This window comes from Danio rerio, chromosome 6 (assembly GCF_049306965.1).
Source record: "Danio rerio strain Tuebingen ecotype United States chromosome 6, GRCz12tu, whole genome shotgun sequence".
In the NCBI taxonomy this organism is placed as follows: Eukaryota; Metazoa; Chordata; class Actinopteri; order Cypriniformes; family Danionidae; genus Danio; species Danio rerio.
This window is the reverse complement of record NC_133181.1, coordinates 60,563,253-60,581,952: the sequence shown is the minus strand read 5'-3', so window position 1 is coordinate 60,581,952 and position 18,700 is coordinate 60,563,253. Positions and strand designations below refer to the sequence as shown.

Here is an 18,700-nt window from a genome sequence, read left to right as displayed (position 1 = left end):
AACAAGCCACGCCCCCAAATTGATCCCATTGACTTCTATTATAATAAGGCTAGATGCATATCTTTGCATTACAGTGTCATACAGACTTGGGGGAAGGCTCATCTGACTCAGACAACCAATCAGCTTTTCAATATGATAATGAAGCTCTTAAGCCACGCCCACAAATCCATTTAAATACCCTTAATAGCTGTTCCATTTACTGCCATTTTAACTGGTCTACATGCATATCTTTGCATAACAGTGTCCTAAAGACTTAGGGGTTGGCTCATCTGACTCAGACAACCAATGAGCATCTCAATATGATAATGAAGCTCACAAGCCACGCCCCCAAACTGGTCCCATAGACTGCCATTGTAACTGGTCTACATGCATATCTTTACATAGCAGTGTCATAGAGACATGGGGGTTGCTTAATTTGACTTAGACAGCCAACCACATTCAAGTTCACTCTGTAACCTCGCCCATAGCAACAAAACAGAGTACCCTAGCAACCATTCATCAACAGCTATATCTCAGCATCGGAACATCGTAGAGACATGGGGATTGGCTCGTTTCACTCATGCTAGCAAACGGAACTTCCTGTATGCTACACATGCTAGCAGTGACTAGCTACATGCTAATATTGACTAGCCAAGTACTGTAACTTGCTAGAAATGCTTACTAAGTATAAATATTTCATCAGGCATGTATGTGAGGCTTGCCTAGTAACCATCCAGGGTACCCTAGCAACTGCCTAGCAACCACCCAAATTACCCTAGCAACCGCCTATCAACCACCTAGCAACCGCCTAGTAATGCCTTAGTAAGGGCCTAGCGACCACTCAGGACACCCTAGCAACCGCCTAGCAACGTCTTAGCAACCACTTAGAATACCCTAGCAACCATCTAGCAACACCTTAGCAACCACCTAGAAACCACTCAGGGCACCCTAGCACTGTTGCTAGCATGATGCTAGCAACTCGATTAGCATGTTGCTAGCATCATGCTAACACGATTAGCATAATGCTAGCTACATGCTAATCATGTTAGCATGATGCTAGCAAGTCGATTAGCATGTTGCTAGCATGATGCTAACACGATTAGCATCATGCTAGCTACATGCTAATTATGTTAGCATGATGCTAGCAACTCGATTAGCATGTTGTTAGCATGATGCTAACATGATTAGCATCATGCTAGCTACATGCTAATCATATTAGCATGATGTTAGCAAGTCGATTAGCATATTGCTAGCATGATGCTAACACGATTAGCATCATGTTAGCTACATGCTAATCATGTTAGCATCATGTTAGCAACTCGATTAGCATGTTGTTTTATTGCCCAGTTTACTACCGTTTTCTACCCCATCGATTTGCCACGCAAACCCCATTCACATTTCCTTTAGGAAATGTACAATTCTAGTTAATGGGGTTTGCCTTAGGCAAAGTCCATTCTTACTATTGTGGTTTATTATTCTGTCTTCTTCTTCTTCTTCTTCTTCTTCTTCCGTACACTTTTTCGGCGCGTAACTAGTCCCGCAGCTTTCGTCCCAGACCCTTGAAAGTGGGCTCAAATCGTGCGGCTTTATCGGGAATGGTGTGCTATGACTTTTGTAAGGGGTGGGTGGTTTTGGGGCCCCGCAGGGGCCCCAAAACCACCCCCCAAAACGCATTGACTCAACATTACGCCCAACTTTGACAGGTTATAGCGCCAAGTGTGAAATTCATAGAAATATGGGATTCACATCATCTGTAGGGGGTTGCAGCCTAAGTGAGAACATACCCCGCAAGGGGGTATAAGTTGCACCCCTGGGGCTCTAGGACGTCCCAAAGTGCTCCCATTGACTTACATTGGCCCATTGACTCCCATTCATTTTCTAGACACTCGTAGATACTATTCCCGGAAATCGCCGTAGCGCCAACAGTGAATATTGTAGAGACATGGGATTCGCGACATCTCGAGAGGGTTATAGGAGGCTTCAAACCACACCCCGAAAGGCGGTAAATGTTGTACCCCTGGGGAGCTAGGACGTCCCAAAGTCTCCATTGACTTTACATGGAGCCGAACTTTGACGAATCACAGCGCCGAGTGTGAATTTCACAGAAATATGGGATTCACAACATCTGTAGGGGGTTGCAGCCTAAGTGAGAACATACCCTGAAAGGGGGTATAGGTTGTACCCCTGGGGTGCTAGGACGTCCCAAAAGGGTTCCCATTGACTTTACATTGCCCATTGACTCCCATTCATTACATTGACTCCCATTATAAATGTCATATGTCAATCAAAGTACATAGCACTGTCATACAGACTTGGGGGTTGGCTTATTTGACTAAGGCAACCAATCAGCATCTCATTATGATTTTGAAGCTCACAAGCCACGCCCCCCCAAACCACTTAAAGACCCTTAATAAGTGCCCCATTGACTTAACATGGGGTGGGATGTCCCATTGCAGATCCCATTGACTTCCATTATAAAGGTCACACATCTATAACATTACATAGGAGTGTCATAGAGACATGGGGGTGGGCTCATCTGACTCAGACAACCAATCAGCATCTCAATATGATAATGAAGCTAACAAGCCACGCCCCCAAATTGATCCCATTGACTTCTATTATAATAAGGCTAGATGCATATCTTTGCATTACAGTGTCATACAGACTTGGGGGAAGGCTCATCTGACTCAGACAACCAATCAGCTTTTCAATATGATAATGAAGCTCTTAAGCCACGCCCACAAATCCATTTAAATACCCTTAATAGCTGTTCCATTTACTGCCATTTTAACTGGTCTACATGCATATCTTTGCATAACAGTGTCCTAAAGACTTAGGGGTTGGCTCATCTGACTCAGACAACCAATGAGCATCTCAATATGATAATGAAGCTCACAAGCCACGCCCCCAAACTGGTCCCATAGACTGCCATTGTAACTGGTCTACATGCATATCTTTACATAGCAGTGTCATAGAGACATGGGGGTTGCTTAATTTGACTTAGACAGCCAACCACATTCAAGTTCACTCTGTAACCTCGCCCATAGCAACAAAACAGAGTACCCTAGCAACCATTCATCAACAGCTATATCTCAGCATCGGAACATCGTAGAGACATGGGGATTGGCTCGTTTCACTCATGCTAGCAAACGGAACTTCCTGTATGCTACACATGCTAGCAGTGACTAGCTACATGCTAATATTGACTAGCCAAGTACTGTAACTTGCTAGAAATGCTTACTAAGTATAAATATTTCATCAGGCATGTATGTGAGGCTTGCCTAGTAACCATCCAGGGTACCCTAGCAACTGCCTAGCAACCACCCAAATTACCCTAGCAACCGCCTATCAACCACCTAGCAACCGCCTAGTAATGCCTTAGTAAGGGCCTAGCGACCACTCAGGACACCCTAGCAACCGCCTAGCAACGTCTTAGCAACCACTTAGAATACCCTAGCAACCATCTAGCAACACCTTAGCAACCACCTAGAAACCACTCAGGGCACCCTAGCACTGTTGCTAGCATGATGCTAGCAACTCGATTAGCATGTTGCTAGCATCATGCTAACACGATTAGCATAATGCTAGCTACATGCTAATCATGTTAGCATGATGCTAGCAAGTCGATTAGCATGTTGCTAGCATGATGCTAACACGATTAGCATCATGCTAGCTACATGCTAATTATGTTAGCATGATGCTAGCAACTCGATTAGCATGTTGTTAGCATGATGCTAACATGATTAGCATCATGCTAGCTACATGCTAATCATATTAGCATGATGTTAGCAAGTCGATTAGCATATTGCTAGCATGATGCTAACACGATTAGCATCATGTTAGCTACATGCTAATCATGTTAGCATCATGTTAGCAACTCGATTAGCATGTTGTTTTATTGCCCAGTTTACTACCGTTTTCTACCCCATCGATTTGCCACGCAAACCCCATTCACATTTCCTTTAGGAAATGTACAATTCTAGTTAATGGGGTTTGCCATAGGCAAAGTCCATTCTTACTATTGTGGTTTATTATTATAATTATTATTCTTACTTCCGCCCAAAGTTCGGCGCGTAACTAGTCCCGCAGCTTTCGTCCCAGACCCTTGAAAGTGGGGTCAAATCGTGCGGTCTTATCGGGAATGGTGTGCTATGACTTTTATAAGGGGTCGGGGGTTTTTTGGCCCCGCAGGGGCCAAAAAACCCCCCCAAAAATCCCATAGACTTAACATTGAGCCGAACTTTGACGAATCACAGCGCCGAGTGTGAATTTCATAGAAATATGGGATTCACAGCATCTGTAGGGGGTTGCAGCCTAAGTAAGAACATACCTCGCAAGGGGGTAAAAGTTGCACCCCTGGGGCTCTAGGAGGTCCCAAAGTGCTCCCATTGACTAACATGGGCCCCATTGACTCCCATTCATTTTCTAGACACTCGTAAGATACTATTCCCGGAAATCGCCGTAGCGCCAACAGTAAAATTCGTAGAGACATGGGATTCGCGACATCTCGAGAGGGTTATAGGAGGCTTCAACCCACACCCCGAAAGGCGGTAAATGTTGTACCCCTGGGGAGCTAGGACGTCCCAAAGTCTCCATTGACTTTACATGGAGCCGAACTTTGACGAATCACAGCGCCGAGTGTGAATTTCATAGAAATATGGGATTCACAACATCTGTAGGGGGTTGCAGCCTAAGTGAGAACATACCCTGAAAGGGGGTATAGGTTGTACCCCTGGGGTGCTAGGACGTCCCAAAAGGGTCCCCATTGACTTTACATTGCCCATTGACTCCCATTCATTACATTGACTCCCATTATAAATGTCATATGTCAATCAAAGTACATGGCAGTGTCATACTGACTTGGGGGTTGGCTTATTCGACTAAGGCAACCAATCAGCATCTCATTATGATTTTGAAGCTCACAAGCCACGCCCCCCCAAACCACTTAAAGACCCTTAATAAGTGCCCCATTGACTTAACATGGGGTGGGATGTCCCATTGCAGATCCCATTGACTTCCATTATAAAGGTCACACATCTATAACATTACATAGGAGTGTCATAAAGACATGGGGGTGGGCTCATCTGACTCAGACAACCAATCAGCATCTCAATATGATAATGAAGCTCACAAGTCACGCCCACAAACTGGTCCCATAGACTGCCATTATAACTGCCCTACATGCATATCTTTGCTTAGCAGTGTCCTATTGGCTTGGGGGATGGCTCATCTGACTCAGACAACCAATGAGCATCTCAATATGATAATGAATCTCACAAGCCACGCCCCCAAATTGATCCCATAGACTGCCATTATAACTGGCCTACATGCATATCTTTGCTTAGCAGTGTCCTATTGACTTGGGGGATGGCTCATCTGACTCAGACAACCAATGAGCATCTCAATATGATAATGAAGCTCACAAGCCACGCCCCCAAACTGGTCCCATAGACTGCCATTGTAACTGGCCTACATGCATATCTTTGCATAGCAGTGTCCTATTGACTTGGGGTTTGGCTCATTTGACTTGGACAGCCAACCACATTCAAGTTCACTCTGTAATCTCGCCCATAGCAACAAAACACAGTACCCTAGCAACCGTTCATCAACAGCTATATCTCAGCATCGGAACATCGTAGAGACTTGGGGATTGGCTCGTTTGACTCATGCTAGCAAACGGAACTTCCTATATGCTACACATGCTAGCAGTGACTAGCTACATGCTAATATTGACTAGCCATGTACTGTAACTTGCTAGAAATGCTTACTAAGTATAAATATTTCATCAGGCATGTATGTGAGGCTTGCCTAGTAACCAACCAGGGTACCCTAGCAACTGCCTAGCAACCACCCAAATTACCCTAGCAACCGCCTAGCAACCACCTAGCAACCGCCTAGTAACGCCTTAGTAAGGGCCTAGCGACCACTCAGGACACCCTAGCAACCGCCTAGCAACCGCCTAGCAACCACTCAGAACACCCTAGCAACCGCCTAGCAACACCTTAGCAACCACCTAGCAACCACTCAGGACACCTTAGCAACCGCCTAGCAACACCTTAGCAACCACCTAGCAACCACTCAGAACACCCTAGCAACCACCTAGCAACACCTTAGCAACCACCTAGCAACCACTCAAGACACCCTAGCAACCGCCTAGCAACGCCTTAGCAACCACTTAGAATACCCTAGCAACCACCTAGCAACACCTTAGCAACCACCTAGCAACCACTTAGGACACCTTAGCAACCGCCTAGCAACACCTTAGCAACCACCTAGCAACCACTCAGGACACCCTAGCAACCGCCTGGCAACCACCTAGCAACCACTCAGAACACCCTAGCAACCGCCTAGCAACACCTTAGCAACCACCTAGCAACCACTCAGGACACCCTAGCAACCGCCTAGCAACACCTTAGCAACCACCTAGCAACCACTCAGGACACCTTAGCAACCGCCTAGCAACACCTTAGCAACCACCTAGCAACCACTTAGAACACCCTAGCAACTGCCTAGCAACACCTTAGCAACAACCTAGCAACCACTTAGAACACCCTAGCAACCGCCTAGCAACCACCTAGCAACCACTTAGGACACCTTAGCAACCGCCTTGCAACACCTTAGCGACCACTCAGAACACCCTAGCAACCATTCAGAACACCCTAGCAACCAAAACAAATACATTGTACCCCATCGATTTGCCACGCAAACCCCATTCACATTTCCTTTAGGAAATGTACAATTCTAGTTAATGGGGTTTGCCTTAGGCAAAGTCCATTCTTACTATTGTGGTTTATTATTCTGTCTTCTTCTTCTTCTTCTTCTTCTTCTTCCGTACACTTTTTCGGCGCGTAACTAGTCCCGCAGCTTTCGTCCCAGACCCTTGAAAGTGGGCTCAAATCGTGCGGCTTTATCGGGAATGGTGTGCTATGACTTTTGTAAGGGGTGGGTGGTTTTGGGGCCCCGCAGGGGCCCCAAAACCACCCCCCAAAACGCATTGACTCAACATTACGCCCAACTTTGACAGGTTATAGCGCCAAGTGTGAAATTCATAGAAATATGGGATTCACATCATCTGTAGGGGGTTGCAGCCTAAGTGAGAACATACCCCGCAAGGGGGTATAAGTTGCACCCCTGGGGCTCTAGGACGTCCCAAAGTGCTCCCATTGACTTACATTGGCCCATTGACTCCCATTCATTTTCTAGACACTCGTAGATACTATTCCCGGAAATCGCCGTAGCGCCAACAGTGAATATTGTAGAGACATGGGATTCGCGACATCTCGAGAGGGTTATAGGAGGCTTCAAACCACACCCCGAAAGGCGGTAAATGTTGTACCCCTGGGGAGCTAGGACGTCCCAAAGTCTCCATTGACTTTACATGGAGCCGAACTTTGACGAATCACAGCGCCGAGTGTGAATTTCACAGAAATATGGGATTCACAACATCTGTAGGGGGTTGCAGCCTAAGTGAGAACATACCCTGAAAGGGGGTATAGGTTGTACCCCTGGGGTGCTAGGACGTCCCAAAAGGGTTCCCATTGACTTTACATTGCCCATTGACTCCCATTCATTACATTGACTCCCATTATAAATGTCATATGTCAATCAAAGTACATAGCACTGTCATACAGACTTGGGGGTTGGCTTATTTGACTAAGGCAACCAATCAGCATCTCATTATGATTTTGAAGCTCACAAGCCACGCCCCCCCAAACCACTTAAAGACCCTTAATAAGTGCCCCATTGACTTAACATGGGGTGGGATGTCCCATTGCAGATCCCATTGACTTCCATTATAAAGGTCACACATCTATAACATTACATAGGAGTGTCATAGAGACATGGGGGTGGGCTCATCTGACTCAGACAACCAATCAGCATCTCAATATGATAATGAAGCTAACAAGCCACGCCCCCAAATTGATCCCATTGACTTCTATTATAATAAGGCTAGATGCATATCTTTGCATTACAGTGTCATACAGACTTGGGGGAAGGCTCATCTGACTCAGACAACCAATCAGCTTTTCAATATGATAATGAAGCTCTTAAGCCACGCCCACAAATCCATTTAAATACCCTTAATAGCTGTTCCATTTACTGCCATTTTAACTGGTCTACATGCATATCTTTGCATAACAGTGTCCTAAAGACTTAGGGGTTGGCTCATCTGACTCAGACAACCAATGAGCATCTCAATATGATAATGAAGCTCACAAGCCACGCCCCCAAACTGGTCCCATAGACTGCCATTGTAACTGGTCTACATGCATATCTTTACATAGCAGTGTCATAGAGACATGGGGGTTGCTTAATTTGACTTAGACAGCCAACCACATTCAAGTTCACTCTGTAACCTCGCCCATAGCAACAAAACAGAGTACCCTAGCAACCATTCATCAACAGCTATATCTCAGCATCGGAACATCGTAGAGACATGGGGATTGGCTCGTTTCACTCATGCTAGCAAACGGAACTTCCTGTATGCTACACATGCTAGCAGTGACTAGCTACATGCTAATATTGACTAGCCAAGTACTGTAACTTGCTAGAAATGCTTACTAAGTATAAATATTTCATCAGGCATGTATGTGAGGCTTGCCTAGTAACCATCCAGGGTACCCTAGCAACTGCCTAGCAACCACCCAAATTACCCTAGCAACCGCCTATCAACCACCTAGCAACCGCCTAGTAATGCCTTAGTAAGGGCCTAGCGACCACTCAGGACACCCTAGCAACCGCCTAGCAACGTCTTAGCAACCACTTAGAATACCCTAGCAACCATCTAGCAACACCTTAGCAACCACCTAGAAACCACTCAGGGCACCCTAGCACTGTTGCTAGCATGATGCTAGCAACTCGATTAGCATGTTGCTAGCATCATGCTAACACGATTAGCATAATGCTAGCTACATGCTAATCATGTTAGCATGATGCTAGCAAGTCGATTAGCATGTTGCTAGCATGATGCTAACACGATTAGCATCATGCTAGCTACATGCTAATTATGTTAGCATGATGCTAGCAACTCGATTAGCATGTTGTTAGCATGATGCTAACATGATTAGCATCATGCTAGCTACATGCTAATCATATTAGCATGATGTTAGCAAGTCGATTAGCATATTGCTAGCATGATGCTAACACGATTAGCATCATGTTAGCTACATGCTAATCATGTTAGCATCATGTTAGCAACTCGATTAGCATGTTGTTTTATTGCCCAGTTTACTACCGTTTTCTACCCCATCGATTTGCCACGCAAACCCCATTCACATTTCCTTTAGGAAATGTACAATTCTAGTGTTACTATTACTGTTCACTTTTTCAAAACTTCGGCGCGCAACTCCGCCCGCATTTTTTGCCCTAGAATGATGAGTGAGGTGTCAAATCGACCGGCCTGTTGAGGAGAGGTGTGCTATGATTTTTCAAAGAGGGTGGGGGTACACTAATCCCCATGAGGGGCAAGAAAGTAACCCCCAAAATCCCCATAGACTTAACATGGACACAAAATGGCTGACATCGATATCTAGATTAGAGAGTCGTAGACGCTTGGGAGTAGGCTCATTTTACTCGTCCTATCAAGTCGGTATTAAGTAGCGACATAACATATTTGTAAATGCCCCCTAGCAACCACTTTAGGCCCCCTAACAACCATATAACAACATAAACAAGCCATATTTTAGCACAGGAATATCGTAGAAAGACAGGGTTTGGCCTCTTTTGATGCAGGTTGATCAAATCTCTATTGTCTTCACCTATTACAAAGGCGTTGCCACACCCTAGCAACCATTTACATTACCCTAGCAACCACATAAACACATGAATTTAAGCATTTCTCCGCATTTCTTGCTATTTTGCCCAGTTTAGTACCATTTTGTACCCCATCGATTTGCCACGCAAACCCCATTCACATTTCCTTTAGGAAATGTACAATTCTAGTTAATGGGGTTTGCCTTAGGCAAAGTCCATTCTTACTATTGTGGTTTATTATTCTTCTTCCTTCTTCTTCTTCTTCTTCTTCTTCTTCTTCCTTCTTCCGTCCTATTTTTCGGCGCGTAACTAGTCCCGCAGCTTTCGTCCCAGACCCTTGAAAGTGGGCTCAAATCGTGCGGCCTTATCGGGAATGGTGTGCTATGACTTTTATAAGGGGTGGGGGGTTTTTTGGCCCCGCAGGGGCCAAAAAACCCCCCCCAAAAATCCCATAGACTTAACATTGAGCCGAACTTTGACGAATCACAGCGCCGAGTGTGAATTTCATAGAAATATGGGATTCACAGCATCTGTAGGGGGTTGCAGCCTAAGTGAGAACATACCCCGCAAGGGGTTATAAGTTGCACCCCTGGGGCTCTAGGACGTCCCAAAGTGGTCCCCATTGACTTACATTGGCCCATTGACTCCCATTCATTTTCTAGACACTCGTAGATACTATTCCCGGAAATCGCCGTAGCGCCAACAGTGAATATCGTACAGACATGGGATTCGCGACATCTCGAGAGGGTTATAGGAGGCTTCAAACCACACCCCGAAAGGCGGTAAATGTTGTACCCCTGGGGAGCTAGGACGTCCCAAAGTCTCCATTGACTTTACATGGAGCCGAACTTTAACCAATCACTGCGTCCATTGTGAATTTCATAGAAATATGGGATTCACAACATCTGTAGGGGGTTGCAGCCTAAGTGAGAACATACCCCGAAAGGGGGTATAGGTTGCACCCCTGGGGCTCTAGGACGTCCCAAAGTGGTCCCCATTGACTTTACATTGCCCTTTGACTCCCATTCATTACATTGACTCCCATTATAAATGTCATATATCAATCACAGTACATGGCAGTGTCATACTGACTTGGGGGTTGGCTTATTTGTCTCAGGCAACCAATCAGCATCTCAATATGATTTTGAAGCTTACAAGCCACGCCCCCCCAAACCATTTGAAGACCCTTAATAACTGCCCCATTGACTTAACATGGGGTGGGACGTCCCATTGCACATCCCATTGACTTCCATTATAAAGGTCACACATCTATAACATCACATAGGAGTGTCATAGAGACATGGGGGTGGGCTCATTTGACTCAGACAACCAATCAGCATCACTTTATGATAATGAAGCTCACAAGCCACGCCCCCAAACTGATCCCATTGACTTCTATTATAATATGGCTGGATGCATATCTTTGCTTAGCAGTGTCCTATTGACTTGTGGGATGGCTCATCTGACTCAGACAACCAATGAGCTTTTCAATATGATAATGAAGCTCACAAGCCACGCCCCCAAACTGGTCCCATAGACTGCCATTATAACTGGCCTACATGCATATCTTTGCTTAGCAGTGTCCTATTGACTTGGGGGATGGCTCATCTGACTCAGACAACCAATGAGCTTTTCAATATGATAATGAAGCTCACAAGCCACGCCCCCAAACTGGTCCCATAGACTGCCATTATAACTGGCCTACATGCATATCTTTGCTTAGCAGTGTCCTATTGACTTGGGGGATGGCTCATCTGACTCAGACAACCAATGAGCTTTTCAATATGATAATGAAGCTCACAAGCCACGCCCCCAAACTGGTCCCATAGACTGCCATTATAACTGGCCTACATGCATATCTTTGCTTAGCAGTGTCCTATTGGCTTGGGGGATGGCTCATCTGACTCAGACAACCAATGAGCATCTCAATATGATAATGAATCTCACAAGCCACGCCCCCAAACTGGTCCCATAGACTGCCATTATAACTGGCCTACATGCATATCTTTGCTTAGCAGTGTCCTATTGACTTGGGGGATGGCTCATCTGACTCAAACAACCAATGAGCATTTCAATATGATAATGAAGCTCACAAGCCACGCCCCCAAATTGATTCCATAGACTTCCATTAAAATAGGCCTACATGCATATCTTTGCATAGCAGTGTCATAGAGACATGGGTGTTGGTTCTTTTGACTTAGACAGCCAACCACATTCAAGTTCACTCTGTAACCTCGCCCATAGCAACAAAACAGAGTACCCTAGCAACCATTCATCAACAGCTATATCTCAGCATCAGAACATCGTAGACACTTGGGGATTGGCTCGTTTGACTCATGCTAGCAAATGGAACTTCCTGTATGCTACACATGCTAGCAGCGACTAGCTACATGCTAATATTGACTAGCCAAGTACTGTAACTTGCTAGAAATGCTTACTAAGTATAAATATTTCATCAGGCATGTATGTGAGGCTTGCCTAGTAACCACCCAGGGTACCCTAGCAACTGCCTAGCAACCACCCAAATTACCCTAGCAACCACCTAGCAACCACCTAGCAACCGCCTAGTAACGCCTTAGTAAGGGCCTAGCGACCACGCAGGACACCCTAGCAACCACCTAGCAACGCCTTAGCAACCACTCAGAATACCCCAGCAACCACCTAGCAACACCTTAGCAACCACCTAGCAACCACTTAGGACACCTTAGCAACCGCCTAGCAACACCTTAGCAACCACCTAGCAACCACTCAGAACACCCTAGCAACCGCCTAGCAACCACTTAGAACACCTTAGCAACCACCTAGCAACACCTTAGCAACCACCTAGCAACCACTCAGGACACCCTAGCAACCGCCTAGCAACACCTTAGCAACCACTTAGGACACCCTAACAACCGCCTAGCAACACCTTAGCAACCACTCAGGACACCCTAGCAACCACCTAGCAACACCTTAGCAACCACCTAGAAACCACTCAGAACACCCTAGCAACCGCCTAGCAACGAATTAGCAACCACCTAGCAACCACTTAGGACACCTTAGCAACTGCCTAGCAACACCTTAGCAACCACTCAGAACACCCTAGCAACCGCCTAGCAACCACTTAGAACACCTTAGCAACACCTTAGCAACCACCTAGCAACCACTCAGGACACCCTAGCAACCGCCTAGCAACACCTTAGCAACCACTTAGGACACCCTAGCAACCGCCTAGCAACACCTTAGCAACCACTCAGGACACCCTAGCAACCACCTAGCAACACCTTAGCAACCACCTAGCAACCACTCAGAACACCCTAGCAACCGCCTAGCAACGCCTTAGCAACCACCTAGCAACCACTCAGGACACCCTAGCAACCACCTAGCAACACCTTAGCAACCACCAAGCAACCACTCAGAACACCCTAGCAACCATTTACATTACCCTAGCAACCACATAAACACATGAATTTAACCATTTCTCCGCATTTACTGCTATTTTGCCCAGTTTAGTACCATTTTGTACCCCATCGATTTGCCACGCAAACCCCATTCACATTTCCTTTAGGAAATGTACAATTCTAGTGTTACTATTACTGTTCACTTTTTCAATCCTTCGGCGCGCAACTCCGCACGCATTTTTTGCCCTAGAATGATGAGTGAGGTGTCAAATCGACCGGCCTGTTGAGGAGAGGTGTGCTATGATTTTTCAAAGAGGGTGGGGGTACACTGCCCCTAGGAGGGGCAAGAAAGTAACCCCCAAAATCCCCATAGACTTAACATGGACACAAAATGGCTGACATTGATATCTAGATTAGAGAGTCGTAGAAGCTTGGGAGTGGGCTCATTTTACTCCGCCTAACAAGTCGGTATTAAGTAGTGACATAATAAGTTTGTAGACACTCCCTAGCAACCACTTGTAGGCCCCTAACAACCATATAACAACATAAACAAACATATTTCAGCTTAGGAATATCATAGAAAGACAGGGTTTGGCCTCTTTTGATGCAGGCTGATCAAATCTCTATTGGGTTCAGCTACTAAAATGGCGTTGCCACAACCTAGCAACCATGTACAATACCCTAGCAACCACATAAACACATAAATTTAACCATTTACTGCTATTTTGCCCAGTTTAGTACCATTTTGTACCCCATCGATTTGCCACGCAAACCCCATTCACATTTCCTTTAGGAAATGTACAATTCTAGTTAATGGGGTTTGCCTTAGGCAAAGTCCATTCTTACTATTGTGGTTTATTAATGGGGTTTGCCTTAGGCAAAGTCCATTCTTACTATTGTGGTTTATTATTCTGTCTTCTTCTTCTTCTTCTTCTTCTTCTTCCGTACACTTTTTCGGCGCGTAACTAGTCCCGCAGCTTTCGTCCCAGACCCTTGAAAGTGGGCTCAAATCGTGCGGCTTTATCGGGAATGGTGTGCTATGACTTTTGTAAGGGGTGGGTGGTTTTGGGGCCCCGCAGGGGCCCCAAAACCACCCCCCAAAACGCATTGACTCAACATTACGCCCAACTTTGACAGGTTATAGCGCCAAGTGTGAAATTCATAGAAATATGGGATTCACATCATCTGTAGGGGGTTGCAGCCTAAGTGAGAACATACCCCGCAAGGGGGTATAAGTTGCACCCCTGGGGCTCTAGGACGTCCCAAAGTGCTCCCATTGACTTACATTGGCCCATTGACTCCCATTCATTTTCTAGACACTCGTAGATACTATTCCCGGAAATCGCCGTAGCGCCAACAGTGAATATTGTAGAGACATGGGATTCGCGACATCTCGAGAGGGTTATAGGAGGCTTCAAACCACACCCCGAAAGGCGGTAAATGTTGTACCCCTGGGGAGCTAGGACGTCCCAAAGTCTCCATTGACTTTACATGGAGCCGAACTTTGACGAATCACAGCGCCGAGTGTGAATTTCACAGAAATATGGGATTCACAACATCTGTAGGGGGTTGCAGCCTAAGTGAGAACATACCCTGAAAGGGGGTATAGGTTGTACCCCTGGGGTGCTAGGACGTCCCAAAAGGGTTCCCATTGACTTTACATTGCCCATTGACTCCCATTCATTACATTGACTCCCATTATAAATGTCATATGTCAATCAAAGTACATAGCACTGTCATACAGACTTGGGGGTTGGCTTATTTGACTAAGGCAACCAATCAGCATCTCATTATGATTTTGAAGCTCACAAGCCACGCCCCCCCAAACCACTTAAAGACCCTTAATAAGTGCCCCATTGACTTAACATGGGGTGGGATGTCCCATTGCAGATCCCATTGACTTCCATTATAAAGGTCACACATCTATAACATTACATAGGAGTGTCATAGAGACATGGGGGTGGGCTCATCTGACTCAGACAACCAATCAGCATCTCAATATGATAATGAAGCTAACAAGCCACGCCCCCAAATTGATCCCATTGACTTCTATTATAATAAGGCTAGATGCATATCTTTGCATTACAGTGTCATACAGACTTGGGGGAAGGCTCATCTGACTCAGACAACCAATCAGCTTTTCAATATGATAATGAAGCTCTTAAGCCACGCCCACAAATCCATTTAAATACCCTTAATAGCTGTTCCATTTACTGCCATTTTAACTGGTCTACATGCATATCTTTGCATAACAGTGTCCTAAAGACTTAGGGGTTGGCTCATCTGACTCAGACAACCAATGAGCATCTCAATATGATAATGAAGCTCACAAGCCACGCCCCCAAACTGGTCCCATAGACTGCCATTGTAACTGGTCTACATGCATATCTTTACATAGCAGTGTCATAGAGACATGGGGGTTGCTTAATTTGACTTAGACAGCCAACCACATTCAAGTTCACTCTGTAACCTCGCCCATAGCAACAAAACAGAGTACCCTAGCAACCATTCATCAACAGCTATATCTCAGCATCGGAACATCGTAGAGACATGGGGATTGGCTCGTTTCACTCATGCTAGCAAACGGAACTTCCTGTATGCTACACATGCTAGCAGTGACTAGCTACATGCTAATATTGACTAGCCAAGTACTGTAACTTGCTAGAAATGCTTACTAAGTATAAATATTTCATCAGGCATGTATGTGAGGCTTGCCTAGTAACCATCCAGGGTACCCTAGCAACTGCCTAGCAACCACCCAAATTACCCTAGCAACCGCCTATCAACCACCTAGCAACCGCCTAGTAATGCCTTAGTAAGGGCCTAGCGACCACTCAGGACACCCTAGCAACCGCCTAGCAACGTCTTAGCAACCACTTAGAATACCCTAGCAACCATCTAGCAACACCTTAGCAACCACCTAGAAACCACTCAGGGCACCCTAGCACTGTTGCTAGCATGATGCTAGCAACTCGATTAGCATGTTGCTAGCATCATGCTAACACGATTAGCATAATGCTAGCTACATGCTAATCATGTTAGCATGATGCTAGCAAGTCGATTAGCATGTTGCTAGCATGATGCTAACACGATTAGCATCATGCTAGCTACATGCTAATTATGTTAGCATGATGCTAGCAACTCGATTAGCATGTTGTTAGCATGATGCTAACATGATTAGCATCATGCTAGCTACATGCTAATCATATTAGCATGATGTTAGCAAGTCGATTAGCATATTGCTAGCATGATGCTAACACGATTAGCATCATGTTAGCTACATGCTAATCATGTTAGCATCATGTTAGCAACTCGATTAGCATGTTGTTTTATTGCCCAGTTTACTACCGTTTTCTACCCCATCGATTTGCCACGCAAACCCCATTCACATTTCCTTTAGGAAATGTACAATTCTAGTTAATGGGGTTTGCCCTTAGGCAAAGTCCATTCTTACTATTGTGGTTTATTATTCTTAATTCTGCCAAAAGTTCGGCGCGTAACTTGTCCCGCAGCTTTCGCCCCAGACCCTTGAAAGTGGTGTCAAATCGTCCGGTTCTATCGGGAATGGTGTGCTATGACTTTTATAAGCGGTGGGGGGTTTTTTGGCCCCGCAGGGGCCAAAAAACCTGCCCAAAAATCCCATAGACTTAACATTGAGCCGAACTTTGACGAATCACAGCGCCGAGTGTGAATTTCATAGAATTATGGGATTCACAGCATCTGTAGGGGGTTGCAGCCTAAGTGAGAACATACCTCGCAAGGGGGTATAAGTTGCACCTCTGGGGCTCTAGGACGTCCCAAAGTTCTCCCATTGACTTACATTGGCCCCATTGACTCCCATTCATTTTTCTAGAAGAGCACTAAACGCGCCGCGAAATGGGACGACCTTTAAAGCGTTGTAGCGCCAAGTGTGAAATTCGTAGAAATATGGGATTCGCAACATCTGTAGGGGGTTGCAGCCTGTATGAGAACATACCCCAAAAAGGGGTATAAGTTGTACCCATGGGGTGCTAGGACGTCCCAAAGGGGTCCCCATTGACTTTACATGGCCCATTGACTCCCATTCATTTCTTGACTCACATGTCAATCACATTACATAGCAGTGTCATACTGACTTGGGGGTTGCCTTACTTGACTGAGGCAACCAATCAGCATCTCAATATGATTTTGAAGCTCACAAGCCACGACCCCCCAAACCATTTAAAGACCCTTAATAACTGCCCCATTGACTTAACATGGGGTGGGATGTCCCATTGCACATCCCATTGACTTCCATTATAAAGGTCACACATCTATAACATTACATAGGAGTGTCATAGAGACATGGGGGTGGGCTCATTGGACTCAGACAACCAATGAGCTTTTCAATATGATAATGAAGCTCACAAGCCACGCCCCCAAACTGGTCCCATAGACTGCCATTATAACTGGTCTACATGCATATCTTTGCTTAGCAGTGTCCTATTGACTTGGGGGTTGGCTCATCTGACTAAGACAACCAATGAGCATCTCAATATGATAATGAAGCTCACAAGCCACGCCCCCAAACGGGTCCCATAGACTGCCATTAAAATAGGCCTAGATGCATATCTTTGCATAGCAGTGTCATAGAGACATGGGGATTGGTTCATTTGACTTGGACAGCCAGCCACATTCAAGTTCACTCTGTAATCTCGCCCATAGCAACAAAACAGAGTACCCTAGCAACCATTCATCAACAGCTATATCTCAGCATCAGAACATCGTAGAGACTTGGGGATTGGCTCGTTTGACTCATGCTAGCAAACGGAACTTCCTATATGCTAAACATGCTAGCAGTGACTAGCTACATGCTAATATTGACTAGCCAAGTACTGTAACTTACTAGAAATGCTTACTAAGTATAAATATTTCATCAGGCATGTATGTGAGGCTTGCCTAGTAACCACCCAGGGTACCCTAGCAACTGCCTAGCAACCACCCAAATTACCCTAGCAACCACCTGGCAACCACCTAGCAACCGCCTAGTAACGTCTTAGTAAGGGCCTAGCGACCACTCAGGACACCCTAGCAACCGCCTAGCAACGCCTTAGCAACCACTCAGAATACCCTAGCAACCACATAGCAACACCTTAGCAACCACCTAGCAACCACTTGGGACACCTTAGCAACTGCCTAGCAACACCTTAGCAACCACCTAGCAACCACTCAGGACACCCTAGCAACCGCCTAGCAACCACATAGAATACCCTAGCAACCACCTAGCAACACCTTAGCAACCACCTAGCAACCACTTAGGACACCTTAGCAACCGCCTAGCAACACCTTAGCAACCACCTAGCAACCACTCAGGATACCCTAGCAACCGCCTAGCAACAACATAGAATACCCTAGCAACCACCTAGCAACACCTTAGCAACCACCTAGCAACCACTTAGGACACCTTAGCAACCGCCTAGCAACACCTTAGCAACCACCTAATAACCACTCAGAACACCCTAGCAACCGCCTAGCAACACCTTAGCAACCACCTAGCAACCACTCAGGACACCCTAGCAACCGCCTAGCAACACCTTAGCAACCACATAGCAACCACTTAGGACACCTTA

At 45.7% G+C, this 18,700-nt stretch overlaps 1 protein-coding gene across 1 annotated transcript in view; it reads right to left on the bottom strand.

Moving 5' to 3' along the window:
• snta1 (syntrophin, alpha 1) overlaps positions 1–18,700 on the bottom strand; it is a 182,085-nt gene that overhangs the window by 63,463 nt on the left and 99,922 nt on the right. The window lies entirely within an intron of this gene.